This window comes from Dermacentor silvarum, chromosome 7 (assembly GCF_013339745.2).
Source record: "Dermacentor silvarum isolate Dsil-2018 chromosome 7, BIME_Dsil_1.4, whole genome shotgun sequence".
Taxonomy (NCBI): Eukaryota; Metazoa; Arthropoda; class Arachnida; order Ixodida; family Ixodidae; genus Dermacentor; species Dermacentor silvarum.
The window spans coordinates 53,387,066-53,407,227 of NC_051160.1; the positions used below are offsets into that span (position 1 = coordinate 53,387,066).

At 46.9% G+C, this 20,162-nt stretch overlaps 1 pseudogene; it reads left to right on the top strand.

Annotated features, from left to right (window-relative positions):
* The first annotated feature begins 251 nt into the window (after window positions 1-251).
* LOC119458025 (protein angel homolog 2-like) lies at window positions 252-16,031 on the top strand (annotated as a pseudogene).
* Window positions 16,032-20,162: the final 4,131 nt, after the last annotated feature.

The following is a 20,162-nucleotide window of genomic DNA, read 5'->3' on the forward strand; positions in this document are numbered from 1 at the left end:
GCCTAAAGGTGCCTCTGAACACAAGGCAACGTTTTTTTGATACGAGGTGCGGTTGTGTGTGTAGCAGACGATAAAATAGCGACAAACCGCGCAGGTGGCGCTCGCGTCGCTATCAACACAAGATGGCGGCCAGTTGGTAAATAAATTCCCCCGACAGATTTCCACAAAAGGGCGTCTCGCGTTCGCGGCTTCCAAAATCGCGGTAGATGTTATCTGTGCCTCGTGGACCTGTCTGACGTAAGTTCCTGTCCGCCCTCGTGATTGTCATCGAGAGTGGAAAGGGCGTTTTGTTGACGCCTCATCTCTGTGTGGTTATCAAGCACCCGGGATAATAAGCGAACGTCGGGCACAGCTGCTTTCTCGTCGTGGTCAATGGGCACAGGAAAAGTATGAGCGATGAACAGCCTTCGCCGGAGACAGCTGGTTAGTTAGCGTTCCGCTTTCTCCAAGACCGCGTCGCCTTGACGCCTGCGAACCACGACCTACTCTAGTACAGTAGGTCGTGCTGCGAACTTGTGGCGCCTCTAAAAACGGGTCTGCCGCCGTTCCTCCCCCACGTGGAGGAATATTAGGTATATATTTTTTTCCCCCGATGAAAGCTAAACGTTGCTCGCGCTGGCAAATCTCCCGCTGCATCTCGAAATAATCCGCGAACCGATTTGGAGGAACGCAGTGTGCGGAATAGCGTTAAAACTTTTATTCCACTTTTCTTGCGGCCGTAGCACGCGATTGCGGTCGGTCTCGAAAGCTAGCTGCAGCTCCGTTCCAACCGACTGAACTACCAGTTGCGCAAGACTCCGTTGAATTTGCGCAACCGTCGTAGCGCGTGTCTGATTCTCTGGTGTCCGTTCGAAAGTACGGTAGACGCTGTGCCCCACGGCGCCGATTGGTGCAGGTGTAGACGACTTTCAATCGGCGGCGACCGTTCGCCTAGCTTCGCGGGCTTTCGACAGAAAATGAACCGCGGACGAAACCTACGGTAAAGTATCGACGTTTCAACCGTGATCGTCTCGATCGCAATGTACCCGCCTCACTGAAATGCCTGGCATTTCCAATCGCGTATAAAACGTGCGCGTTGCAAGTACGACGAATGTTTGTAGTGACTGTCAGCGTGCTTTCGTTCTCTAGAGGTCACGAGAGCATTGTGCCGGTTGTACTATATACTCGCACGTTTTCGTAATACCCTTGCCCGTTTAAGCTCCCCTGCTTGGTTATCTTGAATTCTGAGATGGATTGCTGTTACTGATATGAAAGGGAGAAGTTAACTAAGGATAGTTAACGGAACGTAAAATCTTGCAGTGTATGTCCGTAAAATAATATATATATATATATATATATTGTGGTAGCTGTTCCTGTAACGTAGATCCTTGTGTTACCAGGTGACAACTGTTTACAGCAGTAGTTAAGCGTTTTGAAATAGCATCACAGTTACAAAAAATAAAATATCCTAAAGATGCTTTAGGACATTATCCTGAGACCATTGCACTGTTTCAGAAAGTTAAAGCTTGATGTTTAACAAAGCAACGTGTACTTCTACGCTTACATAATGTCATAGTTGAGCTCATTATTTAAGCCGCAGAGGTAACTAGCCAAGCTGTGAAAAAATACTGCAGACTATTCAGCTGAATAATTTCTGATAGTGAAACCCAAAGAAGCATGCGTGCTTGGTTGCTTCTTCAGCAATTCATTAAATTTCAAAGTAAAAATTGGTACTTACACTGGAACCTACTCCTTCCCTTGAGGTGTTCCTAAAATAGTCGTAGAGCATTCTTAGCTCTTGCCATGAGAGAATAGAGGTTGGGGGGGGGGGGGGGGTCAGTATGTTCATTAACGCTGTCTTGAATCAGTACCAGACTTTTCATTTAACATTTTTGCATTAATTAAGATTCCTGATAGTGCCATTTGTGCATTCTGTATAAAGCTTTACATTGTTTAAGTCGCTATGTTTGTCGCAAGCAGCATGGTGATGGTTAATTCCTATGCTGTGTCCCTGTGATTCACCTTTGTGCATTTCTGCATGGTTAGCATGTTTGCAAAGGTTAATTCCACTGGTCGGCTTAAGCAAATGTCTGTTTGTTTCTCAAATTTATTTTTCACTAATCAATTCAAGAAGGTTACGTAGTACATTATGCTTACTCTTATTTACACATTTTGTTTCAGATCAGCTTGCTTTTTTGCGGATTGCTATTTCTTGCTCTGTCATTGAGTTACATATTTAACTGATGTTGAGCATATCATATTCTCTCGCTTGCAGTTACTTCTGCCGTGATCTGGTGCATATTCACTGTACAGCACAGAAAAGCCACAATAAAGACAGATATGACACATGATAGCAGAGGGGAGAACGCTCAGCGTTGTGCGTCGTCCACTTTGCCTTTGCCCTGCCCTTTCTATGCTGTACAGTGAATCATGCGATACCAATGAGCCAGTGTGTCAACCCTCGTGATCCAGCATGAAGGTCATTATCGAATTGATGAGTTGAATTTATGAAGTCACCTAGGTTGGTTGCTCTGTGAGGCAGACAGACAAGCTAACAAAAAGGATAGTTTCAGATACGGTTGCTGCATCCAGCAAATTCTGTTAGTAATTTTTCGAGTCTCTGGGCTGATAGTGCCTGCCTACTGGTGCGTTCTATGTATAAAGGGAGTCTCCATTGCGGTGTTCGATTGTCAGAGGTGTTGAACGAGAGAAATAATTGCCAATGCCTGCATAGCCCTTGGGTTCACTGTGACCTGGTTGCGGGATTCCGCAGAACTGATTGCCATATTGAGTGACCTGGTTTGTGAGCCCCTCCCTGTATTAGACATTGAACAGAATAATGCATGTTATAATTCGCTGTGATTCTGTCTTATCGGCTGTCAGACATGTAAGTCCGGGGCGAAGGCCTCGTCAGGAGACATCGGAGTCTACTTTTGCCTTACCTTGTGGACAGATTTCACATTGTGTATTTATGTCCGAAATAAATTGAACTGAAATAATTAATCAGGCACATGAGAAACTGCAGGAGTGATTGGCACTTCGAAAAAGATACTAATATGTTAAACAAGTAGGCATTCAGCAGGAAAGCTTTCTTGTCAGTTCTCGGAGAACTTCTTGCAGTTAGCTTGCAGGTACAAGGGTTTTGCAAAAGTGGGTAAAAGCTGTCACACCTGAAAAACATGTTACTGCATCTATTCCTTCTTCCAGCTTCACACTGCCGCAAGCTTAACTTGCCTACCTGTTGCCGTGGCACAGTGGTTATGGCATTCTGCTCCCAAGCACGGGGTCCTGAGTTTGATTGCCAGTGATGGTGGCTGCGTAAAGTGCAAAAATGCTCACGTGGCAAGTGGTAGGGGACACTAAAGGAACACATCAAGTCTAGCTTGATTGAAACATTAGGCTTCTGTAATAGCAAATTCGTAGCAAGAACAGAGCTTTCTTAAGCAAGAAAATGACGAGAATGTAAAATAAGTGTGGTGCCACCTGTTGGGGGACAATGGTACCTCTCACGTGACGTCAGCACTGACTGATTAGCAGAGAGCAGCAAAGAGGTAGGCCATGTTAACTCGTCTGTTCTGGCGCGGGCAGTTCGAACAGCGGTACCTTCAGTAGCAGTTTTCTACGCAGTAAAGTTATATATTGACACACAGAAAGTTATTATAAACTTCTAGATGAATAATCCATCCATCTAACTCGGCTTAATATTTTACTTTTGTGTCGCCTTAAGTGCACCTCGGGTAGTCCATATTAATCCAGAGCTCTGCACTATGGTGTCTTACAGCCCTTGTCTTGCTTTGGGATGTTTTGTCATCGGCATACAGGTACGTTATGTTGACTGCAGAATGAAGGCCCTTGATCTTCATTTACCCCTGTCTTGCATCAGCCAACTTCATCATCCTGTCCGTGTGTGTCAATTCTCCAATTTCATCAACCTCGTCACGCTGCTGATGAACCCTCGGCCATCCTCAATTGCGTTTTCCTTCCCTCAGCCCCTATTAATCTTCCCCTCCCCCACACTTTATTAGGCAATACATCGGTATTGCCCATGAGGCAGTACGAAAGGAGGGCTCCTGACTGGGTCAGGACCACACTGGGTGTATATTCCGTTACTGTAATAAACTACTGATTATGTGCTCTCTGCACACATGACCTAACTCCTCGAGTTCTTTCTCTTAATGTGGAGTTTTAGATTGTCTGTAAACACATTGGCATTTGTGGAATATCAGGCTACTAGAGACGCAAACATGAGCAGCTAGGTTGGTGGCACAGAGTTCACCAGAGAAGAGTTGTTATTGTAGTAATCATCTATAATCTTCTTAGCTCCTAGTGCGAAGTATTGGTAGGAAGGTAATAGTTAACACAGAGCCTTTTAAAAACTTTTCATAGACATGAACATGGGTGTAACACGAAAACCTGTCTAAAGCATTGCGGGTTGGACAGAGCATCGAAAGATGTCGGTACCAGTGTTGTTGCTGTAGTTCACATTTCCGGGAACTTTGTATTCCGTGAAGGTTAATACGACAAGCTAGAACGCCATAATCTCAACTAGAATATCGGCTAGCCGTGTTTGCCATCAACCACTGAGTCACCCTGCCTTCCTTGTGCTCTCCTCCCCCATCGTGAGCAGGTGCCAATGGCCAGCAGGCGCACGATAGCGCTGCGGGTGACGGGATCCCTCAGCTCAGTCGGGGTCGTGCGCGATCTAGCCCCCTGCCGCTTGCACAACACTGTCCACTGCCTCGTGTGCAGCCGCACCAGCAGCAACAGCAGCAGCCAGGGCCGCAGCCGGAGCTGCAGCCGGCCATGTGGTGGCCAAGTGCTGCATTCCGCCTGATCCGGCCCCCCGTGTTAGTGTTCCCACCCTCGGTGGCTGCACAGGGTGCCGTCGGGGCCCTGACCAACAGTGTTAGGCCTACGGCCCCTCTGCCGGTCGCAAGCTGGATTGCCCTAGGTGAGAGCTTGCGAGTTGCGGTGCTTTGTATGGCGGTAGCGCAAAGATGTTGTGGAACCAGTATAACTGCCTAGGACGAGCACTGACTCTCAACTAATCGGTTTATTAGGAGGCCTGTCTTAGTTTCTGAGTGGTGTAGCGCAGTGTGTTCAACATCTTATTATTTGTTCTCTCCTTGATTTTCTTTTTGTATTTCTTTTTTCTCCTCCTTTTGTCCCCTCCTGACATCTTAACCATTACAGTTTTTCTTGGTTTGAAAAGAGAAGCTGGGTGGAGGAGGTGGCTGTTCTTTAATTTGGCTCATGGTCGATGAGATTGTGGCAATTGCATGTTTGGTTCAGTGGATAACAGAGGCTCGCTGCACAACCAAGCTGAAAACACAAAGCACGAGTTGCGAAACAGTAAAGCTCAAAAAGCGCCCTCCACACCCTGCAACACTTCGAAGCGAGGAGAGACATTTCATTCAGCCTACTAGTCGAAAGTTGGCACTGCTCCCTTTCAGCCGATGACATTTTTGCACCGCCACCATGCCCATTACAGTGTTTCACGATTTAACTTGGCAGCAACTAACTCCTGCATGTTGACGTGGTTCATCAAGCAACATCGCTGCATCCTGTCTGGTTGGTTGACAAAGTGATGAGACACTGTGGCTGCTACAACCTCTCCCGTTAGATTCCTAGAGGTCAAATCATGTAGCCTCCTGTGTTTTACAGGTGTATCATTTAGAAAGGAAGGCAGCGGTATGTGTAGAAAACCAAACACAGGCGATTGTTGTTGCTCAGTGGAATTGGCCGAACAGCAGCCACCCTCATTGCATAGTGGCACACATAAGTTCTTTGGTACCTTTGCATGTTTCTTGGTCTTCTGTGGTCTCACTGTGAGCCGCGAAATGCAGTCAACTATAGTTGTGCTGTGAAGGCACTGCCAGAAGAGGAACTTCGCTGTTGCTTGTGAAAGTGTTGCTTCATTTTCAAAGGCTCGGCTTCAGTAGCGAAAGTACTAGAGAGTGTAAAAAAAGAGAGTTTGCCAGGACTTGATAAAAGCGGCTGTAAATTGCTGCAGGAATAATGGTTGTCGATGCATGGGATATATGACAGTCACCTTGATAAGGTCCGAGTCTGCCCTTGTTATTGACTTCTCTAGTCGGCATACAGTTGTTGCCGCGAAACAAGACAGAGGATCGCGCGAAAGTGGAAAATTCGGTGTGATCAATAGGGATGAGACTGGGGATGTCGTTGAAGCCACTGTTTCAACAAGCGGACTTGATGAAGTACCTTCTTTTGGCTTCAGCGAAATCCCTTGTTCAGACACTGTTGATGCTTTGTTATCCTGACCACTTATGATGGTTTTCAGTGCAAGATTATGTCAACATTAGCAGAGGTCCAAAAATTCTCATTAAAAATAAAAAGCTCTTAATGTAACTGTTATGGTATTGGCAAACTTAAACAGTTAAAATAGGCACCTTAGAGTATAAGTTGATCTAAGTTTTCTATATCTTGTCAAATGGCATATATATTGGCACATGACAGTATGTACTAAAGATTATAAAATTGTGTAGACAAAGACAGCATGACAGCGAAGAAGACGGGACGACTTCGAACTTGTGATTTGCGCTTGTCATGTCTTCTTCACTATCGTGTTGTCTTTCTCAGCATGAACAGACTTTCCCACGAGTGTACGTCGCTTAACCTACAAGATGGCCTGCTGCCGAGCGGTGCTGACTTTTGTTATCTGGCTCCAGGCAGGGCCCGCCTGCTGCACGCCAACGCCATGGCTGCCAACCCAGACGTGTTGCTGGACGCCGGCCAGTTGCCACTGTCCCTGCAACAAGCGCAGGCCAGGGTCACCAATGGTCTGTGACCTTGCCGATCCCTCCTCCGGGGCCAGGCCAAAGAGGCGCTACCCTGAGCAACCACCAGCTGAGGTGATGATGGATGTCACTGATGCTGTGATCAGTGATGACCAGGTGGGCAGTGGTGTTGACCCTGCCAGCACACCAGCTGCCGAGAGAGGATATGACCCAGTCCTTGCTGCCTGTAAGTTGCTGTTAACCTCCCTGATGAAACCCGTGTCACACATTCCCATGCGCTCCCAGCCTTTCCCTGAGATAAATTGCGAATGTGTACGGGTTGCGCCATCTACTCAGAAGTCGGTTGAACTAAAATTTTATGGTGGTCTCTTTTTTTTTATATACAATAGATTGCTCAACAAAACCTTGACACTGTAGCCAAACATCTCAGTCGAGCTTAAGTGGTGGATTAGTGCTGCATCATGCCCAAAGATGAAGCCATGTGAAGCCATTCATTAGTGTGCTGGTACAGTATAGACCACTTATAACGTGACCGCTTATAGTGCAGGACCGGATATAATACGGTCTTTTAAGACTCCGGTTAACTTTCCCATAGCACTCTATGTATACGCGTATCACTTATAGTGCAGTTGCGGGACACGAAATACCGGTTACAGTGCGGCTTCCTGGAAGTTAGGCAGTCAGCCTAGACGGCAAACACTCCCCTCAAGCCACAAATACCGTATAAACTCGAATCTAATGTGCACTTTTTTTTCCGATAAACCTGTTTTTGGACCTGAGGGGAGTACGACCCTAAATCTGCATTACCATATAGCCGTGCGCATTTAAAAATGGCCGCCTCGCACACGCGTTGAGCCTAGCTACCGTAGCTTCCTCCATGTACTGCAGTACACGTGCTTAGGCAATAGTCTACTGTCTGTCTTCACGTTCTCTGCATCTGCTCTATCAGCATGTACCAAGTTCATCATGATGCCGCATTTAAAAGGAAAGTGATCATGTGTGCGGAAACGGACGGAAATCGGACCTTATCACGGGTGTTCGGGACTGGCGCAAACAGGAGAGGATTTTCGCCAGCAAAGCAATGCGGAACGGTTTCAGTGGATCGAAGCAGGACGTAATCTGCGACGATCCACTTCGGTGATACGATCGCCTTGGCCCTATCTTGAAAGCAATCTGCGACGGGGAAAGTCTGCCGCGCACCATGTTTTCGCCGCTTATAGGTCGCGTTGAAGCGAGAGGCATGATAGCACGAAATTCAATTCGCTCGCCGCGCTTCCTCACTCGAGCGTTTTGACAGTTCGTTTCCGCGGTCAACGAGTGAGATGTGTTCATGTTTGCTTGTGTGCGCGTGACACCGTGCTTGCTAATTTATTTAGTAAGCGAATACGGAAGCTAGAGCACGGTGACAGCGACGGCAGAAATGCGCCTGGAGTGTCTATTATCGCAATAAAATTGTTGTTTTGGCTATAGTGCGGTACCGCTTATAATGCGGTACCGCATTATTCGCGACTCCGACAACTTACGTTATAAGTGGTCTAAATGCGGATATTCGAGACTCCGACGATTTACGTTATAAGTGGTCTATACTGTACTGTAACTTGCTTATTTTTGCATTCTTTCTTTTTTGAGGCATCACAGATACAAATACGGCTAAAGATGAAGCCATTGACTAGTGTGCTACTGATGTAACCTGCTTATTCTTGCATTCTTTCTTTTTGAGGCATCATAGATACAAATATGGCTAAATACACATTCAATGAAAATGGAGTGAAACACGATTGCAATGAATGTAGGTGCAATCAACAAAAATGTGATGTCAACCGACCACAGGCGTGTCATTGACTTGCATCTCGCAGCAGTGCTTTCACGGGGTCTGACAGTGCGACTCACATTATATGGCGGTTGAGGGTGGCCCCGGCAAACTTCATTGCTTTCCGTAAAGCCGGGACCACGAAGTCAAACTTCCTGCTCGAGGAAGAATCGAGTGCGCGTCCGTCGCGCACTTTTTTATTTTTTTCCCCTCTGGCTTGCTTCGACTTCGGGGTTGGCCAAAAGCCATAAGTTGCTGGTCACAATGAGGCTAGAGCGTCTTGACCTCCTTGGGAAAAATACAAGATGTGCCATCATGCTTATTTGTAACGAAAAAGCAGTTACATGAATCTTAACATTTGAATTTGGTAGTATTTCACTTCTGGGGGGGGTTTGCCTTGGGCTGTATTTATTGGCAACCTACTAAAAACAGGTACAGCCTCATAGCCTGAGCGTTGTCTGTTGGCCACATTGTGCTTTGTTTCCGGTGCTGTTGACGCTTTGTTCGCTTTTCCCCCCGTTTCGGTTGTAGTGCGCATGGTTCAGAATAATGCCTGGGAAATGTAAATTCCAAAGCGGGCCTGGCTCAGCAACGACGATTACAAACTTTGGGTCGCGCCGGATGCATCGGACCCCCACTGCGCGAAATGCACAACCTGCAGAAAGACCTTCGACATCGCCTCTATGGGCGAATCTGCTCTCAGAAGCCACGCGAGAAGTGCAAAGCACTGTGAAATTGTGCAAGTGGCAGCTGGAAACTCTATTATTTAAATTTTTCGAAAGGTCCTTGAAAAGTCCTTGATTTGTGTACAAACCCTGCTTGATATAACGAACGCGAATATCGGAAGTTATCGGATATAACAAAGTAAATATAAAAATTTCACGCCGATATTACCATGTAATAAATACAGTAAAATCTCGGTTATATGATCACACCTGATATGAATTTCGGGATGATATGAATTTTCCAAAAGTACCAGCCCACGTCCATTAGCTTACAATGTGTCATATTTCGAATGTTGCAAGCTGCTTTTCGTGCCGGTGCGGATGACACGAACAATCGAGCCGCTGTGTGATACCCGGTGGAGCGCGCGAGGAGGCCCTGGTTCCGGTATCACCAGACACTGGCTGTTGTCAGGCTGGCAGAGCAGCCATGCCGATGCACCAGCCACATTCCTGTTGCCAAGGCGACTTCACTCCTACTTAAGACTACACCGGTGCACGTCCCCACCCCCAACTCAAAAAATAAAAATGCATCAAGAAAAAAACCTTTTGCTTTGTGCAATCGTGCAATTTGCTGGCAATTTTCGAACACCTTGCAGTTTTGTCAGGAGCTGATAATCATACGCAATGCAGTCTTGCAGCATCAGCAAGATAGGCAGCATTCGCTTTTGTGGGTAGGCTTATCTCTGTATTTCACGCTTTTCGACGTCTTCGGCGCCCCATGACAATTTGAAACTTTTCTACCTTTGCACCTGTCAGATCGCACGATATGACATTGCTTCACTGCTGAGAAAAAAAAAAGAACCAGATTCTCTTATCTTGTGCGAATCATGTCCTTATCGCCATCAGGCTGTAGCTAGAATGCAGCAACGAAAAAAACTCGAGATAACCAGGCAGATCTTGAAATGTCGGCCTCAAAATGTGCAGCTTGGTGCTGTTAGAATGTGCACGAACAAATGCGCCAGTGATTCAAATTCGTGTTAGCCAATAGGAGCGCTCCCTGCCCGCCATGTGACTGCCGTAACAAATGCGATGCTGGTTTTCCATTTTAGTGCTTAATTTTGATACTTTTATTTCTTCATGGAGAAATGCAGCACTGTGGCTGTCTGAATCTCTGATTTCTTGTGTTTACGGTGATACAAATATCAGCGCTAAAACCCGATTTTCTGACTCCTTTTATGTCCCTTTAAACTATGGTGGCATCTGTTGTCTGTTGATCCAATTCGTTGGGAATTTGAATATCAAATTGGCACACATGGTATAGTCGAGACTCGGGAGTGCTAGCCTGCCAGATTTGTAATTCAGTAGAACCTTGTTCATAGATTTTCTTTAAAAAAATGCGAGAAAAAAACTTAATAACCGGAAAAACGTACGACCCGAAGGCATGAAAAAATTGGCAGACTCAACTGTAGTTGACATCTGTGTAATAAAAAGCGTTGCAAAAATCATTGTGGCACGAGACGCCAATGCAGTGCTGAGCTGGTCTATCGCAAGAGGCCTGAGATGCACTTTGTCATTCTCCTCTTGCGCATTGTTTTAACGACAAAGACGGGAAACCGAAACAAAATTGCGCTGGTGAGTGACGGTGGAATACGATTCCGTAACATGACGCTCACTTCACGCTGCCTGCAGAAGGTAGCGGCGTCGCTTTTTGGTTACAGCCTATTAAAAGCATGCAGAACACTTGCAATGGCGCTGTGCCATGGGTACTTGAAACAGATAAGTGGAGGTGCCTATGGCAATAGGGTTGGTGGCCATTGCTGTGAATGCGACGTGCGACAACCCGCAAAGAGGTTTGCTGGTACCGGAAAAGGAAACTGAGTGCATGCCGACATTTTTGTGCGACGTGAGTGGGCGAGGACTGCGGAGAAGCAGCCATGGCGGGCGCCTACTGCTCTTGATCGCGCATGCCTTGCTCCTTTTCTTGTTCGCATGGGATCTAGCGGCCGGGAAAACGTATCTTACGATCGCAGTTTGGTGATGTACTGAACGTTAGTGCCAAAAGATGGTGTTTTCCGGGAACATGCAGTCGTCAAAAAAGAAGCGTAACTGTATGTATTGGGTAATTTTTTGTGTTCTCGATTGTAGACATTGGCGCCCGGATATTGTACTACATAGTATCGTATCAACGAGGTTCTACTGTAAACAGTTTCCTTGGCTTTCTTAAGCCTGTTGGCTCATGTGATGATTAACTGAAAGTTTCACAGTGGAAATCTATAGTTGAGCGGGTCACAGTGTGCCAGACCCTGAGCAGCACTGATTCAGCGAGGTACTTCACTTTCCCTTCTAAAATGGATGGGAAGACCAAACAAGACCGTGTATTTGTTTGTGCTGCCTGTTTTGGAAGCTATACACAAACTTTAAAGGTCCCGCATCTGTTGCTCTAGTGTAGACATAGAAATAAGGTTGGTGTTGGAGTTCTTGAATTGTGCACAGGTCACTGATACCTTGTTTAGCGAAATCTGAGAAAATGTTTTTCCAGAAGTTTTTTTTTTTGGGGGGGGGGGGGGGGAATGAAGTACTAAAGGAGATTTGCCTAGAATTAGAAAGAAATAAGGTAAACAGAATTGGGACCTCATTTTTAGCATTACCTATAACTGCAAGCTTTTGGCACCTTTACTAGAAGAATAACAATTTCTAATATATGTTTATTAAATGTTTTTAACATGTTTTGAAAACTTTTCAGCGAACGTGAAGCAGCGCATACGCAAGAGCCGGTACTGGGTGCCCACCGATCTAGGGCAGCTGCATGGCGGAAGTGGAACCTCCAGCAGTCGCAAGGACCTCGTGTTCACGGTGCTGTCGTACAATGTTCTGGCACAAGGGCTTTTGGAGGACAACCCCTACCTCTACCAGCACTGTCACGAGGAAGTGCTCCAGTGGCCCCTGCGTCGACAGAACCTCCTTGCTGAGCTCAGGGAGGCCAACGCTGACGTGAGTGGGGGAAGGGGGCGAGTGGTCAGGTACATACCTGCCAGTTCTTCAGAATTTTCTGTCGTGTTTGCAAAGTTGGGCTTGTTCTACAACTTTACTGTGAGGCTTTTACGAATTTTAGTGTTCACGGGTTGGCAGGTGTGCAGTCAGATTTGTTTGCAGTCTCAGAAACCAGTTGCTAAGTGCAGACATCGATACAGGAACAATGTCAAAAGGCTGGCTTTTCTGCACAGCTCTGTTTGCTGCAGGTTGTGCTCATCGCATAATGAAAGGTCAAAAACGAAAGAGAAAGCTGCATTATTTTCGTAACACGATTATGGATACAGCACGGGGTTCTTTCTCTGGGTGGTGCTTTTGCTAAAAGCAGTCTCTCTCTCTGTTTGTACGGTAATACCCGTGCTATTGCTTTCCACCACCAGAGGACAGTAGTGAATGCTGTCGACCACATGGTTGCATCTCGCTGGTAACAGATCTGATCTCTCTATACTCTTACTGGAACAGCGTGCGCTGACTATTTTCTATTCTTTTTCTGTAAATCAGTGCTACGAAAGCAGCATGTGGGACCGCAAAGCCTCGGCTTTCACGTTTGGCTGATGGGCTGTCGGGGTCGGCCACCTGTGGCCTGGGACTGCGGCATCGCAGAGCATCGTGCAGTTAATCTGACTTGCCCTCCTCACTGATTGTCCTCCCCCCCCCCCCCCCCCCCTGCTCCAGATCCTCTGCCTGCAAGAACTTCAGCAAGACCACTACGAGCTGGACTTCAAGCCCGAACTGGAGAAAATGGGTCAGCATAGCTTCCTCTCTGCTCAGAAGTTGCCTGTGGGTCTCTTCGGTGTGGCTGCACTTTCCACACTAGTTCAGGGAGTGCAACACTTTTGTCGTTGACTTGACAGTTCAGCACATGCTGCCTGCATTGAGCCCTCTTCGATTTGAATTTGTGTAACAGCAGTTGAGCGCGAGTTCATGGTTCTCCGGCACTCGCTACTTAGGAAATGCAGGCGTCGGGCGAGCTATTGGTAGCAGACTACATGGCGCAGTGTTAGTTTATATTGCGGTGCGTGGATGTAAATGTCTTCTACTTTGGTCGCAACAGTTTCTCTAGGTGGCATGAGGATGCGAAGTACAAGCATGTCGGGCGTGTTGGTAAAGGCATGCAGGACTCCAAATGGCTTTTAATTTGCACGGCCTTCCCTCGAAATGCATTTTGTGATGAAATAAATGGCATCCACAGCCACCATTCCATTGGCACCACGTGATATAGATTATCATAGTAGCTAAAAGAAAATACCTTGCTCTTTGCTACATGCACATTTGTCGAAAAGGGTTAAGTACCCACAGCAGACGATGGAGCTGATTCGTTTCTGCATTTTTCTCCTTCATATCAAAGGCCACGATGCATGCAGGTGGTGCGCTGCGCTATCACAACATGAACTAAGGCAGCACACCACATGACACTCTCGAGAACTGGTTCAGAAAGTGCAGTCAATTTGAAGGGACCTTATGCACCGCCTGTCAAGTGTGCCTTGGTGTGAAACCTATGTGAAATCTATGTGAAACTAAATTTTTTAAAATTGTGAGACTCGTCACTGTCCCTCTATATGAAATGCAGAGGGGGTTTCACTGCGTACTAACCTGCACAGCTGTAACAAATAAGGCAGCCAAAGTTGGCGGTGCCAGGGTTTTCGGCTTTGGCAATTCCTTCATTGCTGCAGCAATGCATTGCTACAGGCGCACACTTACACTTGTGGTACATTCGAGTAGTTCCTACCCCGCTCCAACTCTGTTTGCAACGATGCGAAGCCCTCTCGAAATTGGAGCCAGAGAAAACTGGCCTCAGCTGATCATTCAGCTGCTCCCAGAGCTATCAAAGTAGCCACGCAATTGAGGCTCTGTCAGGTCTCAGTTGTACTCCCAGCTCGAGTTGCAGCAAAGTGATAGTTGCGATCAGAATATCTAGGCCAGCCCTTAAAGCCAGAAACATTGACTGGCAATGCAGTGATCGGCAACACAAATGTCTCATTACTACCACTATGGTTGTCGTGACAACTAAACAATCTTTTCTTTTATGCCATCAGATGCCACTTATCAATAGTACTTGACTTGAAATGTCTTATCTGTGCTTTTCATTGCGTGCTGCTATCTGGTTGCATGCATTTGCTGGTGGGGACCTCAACTGTCTGCTTTGTTGTACGTTAACTTCTGTATGCCACATCCTCTTGTTCTCTTTCAGGTTATGGCTGCCTCTACAAGCAGCGCACGGGCGACAAGCGCGATGGCTGTGGCATCTTCTTCCGCAAGTCCGTCTTTGAACTGGACCGCTTCGAGCCAATCGAGTACTCCCGCTCTGACGTTACCGTTCTTGACCGCGACAACGTCGCGCTTATCGCTATGTTGAAGCCGGTTGCCGGTGCTGCCAAGTTTGGTAAGGACTTCCGGCTGTGCGTGTCAACGACCCACCTGCTGTTCAACCCGCGCCGTGGAGACATAAAGCTTGCCCAGCTGTGCCTCCTGCTCGCCGAAATAGACCGGCTGGCATTCTGCGGAGACTCACCAGACGGCGTGCCGCTGTACTTTCCCATCCTGCTGTGCGGCGACATGAACAGCGAGCCACATTCGCCACTCTACACTTTTCTCACCCGTGGAAGCCTGTGCTATGAAGGACTCCTCTCTGGTGACGTGTCTGGGCAGAGTGACGGTGCGAATCGAGGAAGGTACGTGCCCCTCGATGCCAGCCTCCGTCAGCTCAACATCTCTGGTTCTTCCCGATACCTACCAGTGCCAGCCAAGGAACATACATCTCAGGACAGTGACACTCGTGCAGCCAATTCGGCACAGCAGGGCGTAGAATCGAACGACGCTTTGAACCTCACACAACCTGGATCTGCAACAAGCAGTGCTACTGCAAACGAAATCGGCGAGTGACTCCCTAAAGAAGGACTCGCCATCAAACTCGGCCACAAATAGTCCTGCAAAGGGCTCGCAAGCGAAAAGCCCTGCCACGAAAGATGCAGCGCCGGCAACGAAGGCGTCTGACGCAAATGGCTCGACGCCGGCCAAGGAAGGGTGCAACAGCAGTCAGCTGCGCATCGTGAGGCACTTCCTGAACCTGATCTCCGCCTACAAGCACAATGTCAAGGGCGCTAACGCCGAGTGACCACGCACCACCAACGTGCGAGTTGCACCGTCGACTACATCTTCTACTCGGTGAAAAGGAAGGACACAATGTTTAGGGAGGGCCAAGTGAAACATACCAGTGTGGTCGAGGGACCTCTACGGATTGCTGGCGACGTACCGCTTGATGTCGCAGAACCAGCTCATGGCCATTGGTGGGCTGCCTAATGAAGTGCAGTCGTCGGATCACCTTCCTCTGATCGCCAAGTTTCTGCTTAGACCGCCCAGCTAGTATTGGCGATAAATGAAGGTCAACACGTCACTGTCATCGGACTTCAGTCAGTGTAAATAGTGTTGCTTCCAATGCGAACACCATGGCCTTCCATTTTTCAGGCACCACCGAAGCAGCAAGTATGGTGCGGTAGTCATCAGTTGCACGTGCTCTGCGACCAAGAGGCATTACTCCCGTGTGCCACCATGCGCTGCATCGTTGTACGAGTGCGCTGTACAAGTTCACCGCCTCATTTTACTGTAGTTTTTAGAAGACAATGTTCATTACCAATGCTTGCGAAAAATGCAATCATAGGATCATTACTGGTTTTAAAGCAGATTTCTGTACAAATCTCGCGATACTTGAATTAATAGTGAATATCGGAAAAATATTTCTTATGGGAAATTTTTGTTAGTAGTGTGATCAGTCGTACCCTAGCCTGAGCAATCATGCTGCCTCAATTAAGTTTGCCCTGTCTTCGGAACCCCGTGAGAACTTTGTGCTGGAATGAGAGCGAAATTATTTTTCCGAAAAAAATAAATGTTGAATGTATGTATTTAACCTACCCCTCTGGCTGCCATGTCATGGCAAGCAATGTCATCTTTGTGCTGTTCTTATTTAGACTCGCACACAAGATGCACAGAAGGGGCAGCTGTGCGATCTCAAGCCATAAGAAAAAGGTTTGTGGTTAAAAGTAGCGGTGTGCGAATATTCTGAACTTCGAATATTCAATTCGAATAGGTAGGTAATTGGATTGTGTTCGAGAGACACTTTTACTATTCAAAACGTTCGAACCCCCCCCCCCACAAAAAAATGCTGTTGTCCGTTCGTCAACTTCGCCGCAGTACAGTCGCGTTATGCGGCGAAGTGTACAGAGTGTACTGTGGTGAATATTTGACGTGCAGTGAAGCATATGAAAAGTAAAAGGGGCACTGTCCCAGGGCCACTGCTGGCCACCAGACACTATCAGCTCAATTCCCCTAACTGTACTGCCTCTTCATGCATTTGGTCAAAACCAGCCACCACGTGGAAACCTCTGCATATTCTACTAATCTGGCTGAATGCTTAAAAAATAGTTTCCAAACTACAAATTTGTACCGGGATACTGGGTTAAAAATCTGGCTTCAGAAGAAACAAGAGAAGTTCCAACACTAAAAAGCACAGATATGGCTTAAACAATTTAAGCTCCTGAAGAGGCTCCTTCCACGTCAGCTCTGCGAAAAGACTTTGATAAGCTATCAACCAGCAGGTAATTTTCACTTACTTGTAGGCAGCAATTTTCAGGGCCACAAAGACAGGTTGAAAGGTATGTGCATGACGAAATTGAGGGCCAGGGAGATACGTGTGAGTGGTGGCGTAAGCATGGTGCCCACTGTTCGCTCAACTTGCGAAGAGGTGTCTGCCGCTACAAGAGTAGTGTGTCAGGCGGCTCTCTTCGGTGTCTCTTTTCGGTGACACCCTGCTGCATGTCACAGGAACTGTGACATGCAGAAAATGCTGCTGCCAAGGACAATACATTCTTGCTAGCAAGTTATGGGGAGAAAAGGGAAGAGAAAAATTTTAATATTTTAATCCAAGTAAAAAAAACCACGTCACTTTATGGGAAAAACTAAAATCCCAAAGAGCGAGCCACACCTTTAAAAAAAGAAGGCTTTTGTAACTAATAAAACGGAAAACTACAATAATTGTTTTTTCATACTGAAATGTGATGCAATTGACAGAGATCTTTTTCACGGTAGCGGTGCCAGTCCTGCTTCTGAACTGCCCAGGACAAGTGCCTGTCCTGTGTAGTTCATGTTTACAATGTCAGGCTGGCGGTTACGGCACCCAGACAACATCGAAGGACAAGCAAGGAGACAACCATCGCAGGGTGCCTTGTGATCGTTGCGCTGGTTATCCCTGGTGTTCCTGGCTTCACTGCATGGCTGCTGCAGCAGACGTGCTTTGTTATGAAGCCAGAAACATCTTGTGTTTCAGCATTGCTCCTGTGTGTGCAATGTTAAAGTAGCACAGCTGTACTTTGTTGGGCTCTGAACACTTCCCCCCGTTGCCCAATACACATTTCCAACTTTTCTGTCATTTGGCGTTAAAGCATATGAGGAGCCACAAAAGCCAAAGCATCACTTTGGATAACATTTTTTTTTTTTTTCCCAGCGGATGAGGACGGAAGGAAGACATTGACATCACAAGTTATCCAAATTAGGAGTAAGCAGATATGGCGCTACCATAAGCTACTTGAAATGAAAAGCGGCGCGGGTTTCGTGAAAGTTTGTTTATAATTTCAGCATTCGGTTAATCGTTTGGAGATCTCCGCTACTAGAGATTGTTTCAATAGGCAAGTTTAAACTTTTATTTAAATTGTTTTAGAAGCTCTCCGACATTCTAAAAGTGCTGGTTTGCAGGCGCATAAATTTTTGAAACTTTGTTTTTCTCGATATGTCGTTTCTTTAGCAGGTAGACACTTTTGGTTGAGATACGCTTGCAACGTCAATCCATGTCATTTGTTTGAATCCTATAGTGGCATGCTTGAGTAGTACGAGTTCACTTTGCGGAAGTGTTTGCGAGATTTTTTATTTATTTTTTTCTTTGAGGGTAAAGCGCTTTATTTGAAGGAGCCGTTGTGTAACCATACCTGTAGAAATTGTTTGTACCGTTCCGTTAAAGCGTGTCTTGCGTGGACACAAAGTAGCAAAGCGCTGGTGTGTGGTCTCGCGCGTGTATTTAGAACACGGCAGCATTTTGAGTTTCATTTAGTGCGTGGACTATATGGTCCACGCACTAAATACGCATATGACCTTCCATATAGTCTAGAAGGTCACGCACAAGTTGTGCCAGTTGATGAGCGACGCTTCTGCGCGAGTTCGTGACAAGTCGTGTTCTGTTTGACAGTAGTGCACTTCTTTCGAGGCACGTTTGGCAGGTCGCGTTCTTTATTATTCATTTCTCTGAGGATACTTTGGAACAACTTTCAGTTTCAGGAACGTTCGGTTAGGCAGAGTGCAGTGTTAGTATCTTCCGATCGTGGTAGAGGCAGACAAGTTTTAAAGTTAATTTGATGTTTGCTTTCAGGAATCGAGAAGGCTAGCTAGCATCAGTGTTTTCTTTTTTTTTTCCCCGCAGAGATATGTAGATAGTTTGCGTGAGTTTCCATTAAACTAAGACGTTTTCGGATTTCGCGAGTTCTCAAATAACGCTACCGTAATACGCTGTATCAACCAGGCAATAGAGAAATCTGCGTAGTACAATCAACCTCTCTATATGGCTTTCATAGGTTATTAAGAAGCATTTGATTCCTTTGATTCAGTAGAGATACCAGTAGTCATAGAGGTATTACGTAACCAAGGAGTACAAGATGCATACGTGAATATATTGGCAATATCTACGAATATTGCACAGCAACCTTGGTTCTCCACAAGTAGAAAGATACCTATCAAGAAAGGGGTCGGGCAAGGTGAGACAATCTCTCCAATGCATGCTTAGAAGTATTGAAGCTCTAAGCGGAAGAAATGGACCTGGGCAGGCCATGTAGGGATAAGAGTCACAGAATGGATACCGAGAGAAGGGAAATGCAGTTGGGGACGGCAGAAAACTAGGATGGAGTGATGAAGTTGGGAAATTCGCAGGCGCATGTGGCCATATCGCTCAAACGGGCTTGAGGTCGGGGCGAACATTCTAACGAAAGGTAACTCCACTAGCTAGGCTACACTGACGCCGGCTATCGCATCCGTCGGTTGTGTCGGGAGAACGTACGGGTTGTGCAAGCTAGCTTTGCAGCTGCCGTCGACGCGCGCTTGACCAACGATATATATATGTAAACCTTGCTTAAAAACATAAACCAGACAGATTGCTGACTTTCTTGTTCTTCTGCTTCTTCTCTCTCTCTCTCTCTCTCTCATTTTTTTTTTTTTTTTTTACCGACGTGCGCTAACTAAAGCCCCTATATTTATAAAAGTAGCGCCATCCACTTCCCTCCTCCTCTGTTCCACTATCGCGCTCGGCGCGACCAGCGCGATCGAGGCGCGATATCGACAGTGGCGCCGCCTGCGTCGGGCCTGCCGTGGCAGACGACAGCTAACGCGCTACCAGAGGAAATCCGAGGAAAACTTCGATCGCGCCCTGCGGAGACGTTTTTGAGGCGCGATTTTGCTTCGTCAGTCAGTAACTGGTCTTAATAATGCCGTTTGGAAGTAGCAATGCGACGATGCGAGACGGCGCAAATATCAAGTGTGCAGCAAGCGTTTGCGCACGCCGGATGGTAAACAAAAAAAGCCTTTTGCCCTCGCCTTGTCGGTTGCGCAACTTAAGGCGCAGCAGCATCCATCACAACGAAGTTCTTGTCCCTAACACGTTTGATCCGTTTGTGCGTACAGCACTTTCGTCGCACAGGCCCGAGAATGGCAGTCGGAGCGCGCTGGAAAGAAAAAAATATACAAAAGCGCGACGCGAACTTCCACGTGACACGGATTGGCCAATGGGGGAGCGGAGGAGGCTAGGGCGACAGGAGGCGGCTAAAAGGGCGAGGAGGAAGCGCCGGGGTGAGAGCGGTGGCGGCAAGATATAAGAATGGCTACTTT